The 3795-nt window shown below is 50.3% G+C and overlaps 1 non-coding gene across 1 annotated transcript; it reads right to left on the bottom strand.

Annotated features, from left to right (window-relative positions):
- Positions 1–3151: 3151 nt before the first annotated feature.
- LOC132498073 (small nucleolar RNA SNORA38) lies at positions 3152–3258 on the bottom strand. The gene has a single exon (XR_009533690.1). It is a non-coding gene; the product is annotated as a small nucleolar RNA SNORA38 (small nucleolar RNA).
- Positions 3259–3795: the final 537 nt, after the last annotated feature.

The following is a 3795-nucleotide window of genomic DNA, read 5'->3' as shown; positions in this document are numbered from 1 at the left end:
CTGGACCGAGCTGATAGCTGTTGGGCTGATAGGAAGGGCAGCTGCTTCCATGATTGATCACACACTGAGGAGGAGAGGGGAATGTGGGCCGGGAGAGGGGAGGTCCCTGCAGCCAGAAGGCAGGGCTCCCACAGCTGGCTCTGGGTGGGAGGTTTGCAGGGTGGGCTCTGGGGTCTCTTTGTTGTCCTGCACACAGCTCTGTTGTGGTTACAAGCCTGGCATTGGCGTTTACAAAGCAGCCCATGGGGGGAGATGAGAATTCACCTCTCTGGGCCTCAGTTTTCCCATCTCTAAAGTGGGAACAGAAATAATTCCTATGTCAGGGTTGTTGGGAAGAACTAATGTGTTAATACATGTAAAGCAGTCAGAACAGCACCTAGCAGGTAGGAAGTACTGCAAACGTCGCTGTTACCGACTTTCATCAAATCTGAGCTGTCATGGTTTGGATACATCATGACTTTATGTACTTCTAAGAAAAATAAAACGCTCCTGACAACAACTGTAGCATTCACTGCTTGTAAGACGCATCCTGATTTGAGAAACGTTAAAATTGTGGGAAAAGTGTGCTTGTTAGAAAGGTGAAATATGGCATTATTCTCCTTCTTACTGCTCCCTAAAGGAAGCACTTAGCCCCCCACCAGCTGCACGACAGGTGCTGAAAAAACATTTGCAGAGTGAATGAATCAGTGACAGGGCAGCACCCACGCAGGTGTGGGGAGGCACGTGTGCCTCAGTGACAGCCCCTCCCCCACTGCCCTCCCCAACTGGCTCCCAACTCCCTCACAGTGGAGCTTGCCAGGCCCAAGGCTTTTCAATCTCCGCCTCTCCCCCTTTCTCCACATCCAGACTAAAAAACCCCTCCAAACGCCTCGCCAGGCCTTGTGCGGCTCTCAACAGGTTAACTGGGTAGCTAATGGGCTAATGGGCCCTACCCCCCGCCCCCCCCACACCCATACAGGAGTGCCTTACATACTCTGGTGCCCTGGCCCAAATAAAGCACACCTCTCTGCGGGACCCTCAAGAGTGATCAGGTCACAGGCAAGTGCAGTTGAAGGACTTCCTGAATTGACTGCATAGAAATGCTTTGGGGGTGGGTGGAGGGGGACAGAGGGCTGGGAACACTGTGTGTGCCTCTCTCTCCCCTTCTCCCCAATCTTCTAGGAGGAGATTCAAATCCCAGCTGACATTAGCAGCGTAACCTTGGTCATGTTACTTCTCGGAACCTCAGTTTTCCCTACCTGTCAAATGGGGGATGACACTAGCAGTTCCCTCTTCTGCTTGATGAGAGGGTTAAATAAAACAATATGTAGGGCTTCCCTGGTGGCGCAGTGGTTGAGAGTCCGCCTGCCGATGCAGGGGACACGGGTTCCTGCCCCGGTCCGGGAAGATCCCACATGCCGCGGAGTGGCTGGGCCCGTGAGCCATGGCCGCTGAGCCTGCGCGTCTGGAGCCTGTGCTCCGCAACGGAAGAGGCCACAACAGTGAGAGGCCCGCGTACCGGAAAAAAAAAAAAAAAAAGCAATACGCAGAGTGCCCTCCTGCCCTTCCGCTCCCGCTCCCCTCACTCCACGACTGCCTCACCTGCTTCTTTCTCTCTCCCGCAACCCCACTCTAGCCCTGCCCTATAACCTACTTAACACCAAGACTGATTGATTTTTCTTCAATCTAAGATGCACTTGAATCCTGGCGGGAGGGAGGGAAGTGGGGCCCAAGGCCGGGTGAAAGCCTGGGGCTGGGGGCAGCCGAGCCAGTGAGGGGCCTTCCTCACACAGGGAATCTGCACTCTGGCTATTCCCACAGATTTAATTTGTATCTTAATGGGCCTCAGCCTCCTTCATAAAAGCCCTAAAGTGCCTTTTTATTTAAAAAAAAAAAAAAGTTGCTGATTTTGTCTGCTGCTTCCTAGGGAATGGCAGAGGGAAAGGCAGGGGAAATAGGGGAGGAGAAGAGGAAGAGGTGACAGGGCCTTGGGGCTGTCAGATTCTGCTTTTCCCCTCGGCTCCCCTTGCCTAGGACCAAAGCCATGGGGCACTAGTTCTGGTGGGTAGTGAGGAGGTGGCTTCTCCTTGTTGATCTGGAGAGTGCAGTTATGGCCTGAAATACTGGACCTATTTCCCTGGGTCCCAGTCTCCTGGGAGGACAGAGCATGTTGGGATGCAGACATTAAACTCAATCCAACCAACAACCCCCACTGATCAGAACTCCTACACTGTATGAAGGTTTGGCTGGGGCCCCTGGGGCTTTAGGGAGGAGAAGAAAGAAGGGAAAAGGAGGAGAGGTTAATATATCACTAATGCTTAGTGGCTCTCACGGGAGGACGGTAGCCTGTTCCACCTCCCTCCCACCTTCCCCTGGCCCTCCACATAGTACCTGCTCAGCATCCCCTTCAAAGACCCGCAGCCATCAGCTAAGACCTTGGCCTCAACCACCTCTGCATCTCTGGCTCCTCCCAGAATCCTTCTTAAAGGCTTTTGTCTCTCCTGTAGCTGAAAAATCCCTACACCCTCCATTATTGGAGGCAGAGGGGTGTGGGTATTGCTGAGGAACCCAGAGTGTGGTGTTTACATGTCCCAGCTGGGAAGTACCAATTCTAAAAACAGGACCCCTAAACCATTGTCTCTTAGTATCAAGATTTCTCCTGCTGACAGACAGCATTCTAGGCCAATAGGGCCCAGGCAGTTAGTTCCAATGAGGAGGAACAGATGTATCTGTGCAATACAATTCAATGCTGATCAAGATAACTTGTGACACTACAGATTAAAACAAAATAGCAGGGACTTCCCTTGTGGTCCAGTGGTTAAGAATCCACCTTCCAATGCAAGGGATGTGGGTTCTATCCCTGGTCGGTGAACTAAGATCCCACGTGCTCTGGGGCAACTAAGCCCGCGAGCCGCAACTACTGAGCATGTGGGACACAACTAGAGAGTCTGTGTGCTGCAGCTACAGAGTCCATGCACTCTGGAGCCCATGCGCCACAACTAGAGAGAAACCCACATGCCATAACAAATATCCCACGTGCTGCAGCTAAGACCCGATTCAGCCAAAAATAAGATAAATAAATATAAAAAAAATAGCAAAGCTTCCAGCTTTCCTTCTGTTGAGTTTTTTTTTTTTTTTTGGTTTGTTTTTTTGTTTTTTTGTTTTTTTTCTTCTCTGTGGGATGGCTGATCTTGAGCCTGCAGGGAGCAAGCTGGCCCCAGACTTCTCCAAGTCCACATTTCTTTGCCTCCAATTCTTATGTGTCCAAAGACGGGAAGAGTTTTTTTTTAATTGAAGTATAGTTGATTTACAATATTATATTAGCTTCAGGTGCACAGCATAGTGATTCAGTATTTTTATAGATTATACTCCATTAACAGTTATTACAAGATAATTGCTGTAATTCCCTGTGCTATACAATATATCCTTGTTGCATATCTTTTTTTTTTTTTTTTGCCGTACACGGCCCTCTCACTGTTGCGGCCTCTCCCATTGCGGAGCACAGGCTCCGGACGCGCAGGCTCAGCGGCCATGGCCCATGGGACCAGCCACTCCGCGGCATGTGGGATCTTCCCGGACCGGGGCACGAACCCGCGTCCCCTGCATCGGCAGGCGGACTCCCAACCACTGCGCCACCAGGGAAGCCCGCATATCTATTTTATACATAGTCATTTGTATTTCTTAATCTTATACCCCTAATTCGCTGCCCCTTCTCTCTCCCCTTTGGTAACCACTGGTTTGTTTTCTATATCTGAGAGTCGGCTTCTATTTTTTATATATATTCGTTTGTATTATTTTTTAGATTCCATATATAAG

The sequence above is a fragment of the Mesoplodon densirostris genome, chromosome 10 (genome assembly GCF_025265405.1).
Source record: "Mesoplodon densirostris isolate mMesDen1 chromosome 10, mMesDen1 primary haplotype, whole genome shotgun sequence".
NCBI classification, from domain to species: Eukaryota; Metazoa; Chordata; class Mammalia; order Artiodactyla; family Ziphiidae; genus Mesoplodon; species Mesoplodon densirostris.
The sequence above is the reverse complement of the archived record's forward strand: the minus strand, read 5'-3'. Positions and strand labels throughout refer to the sequence as shown.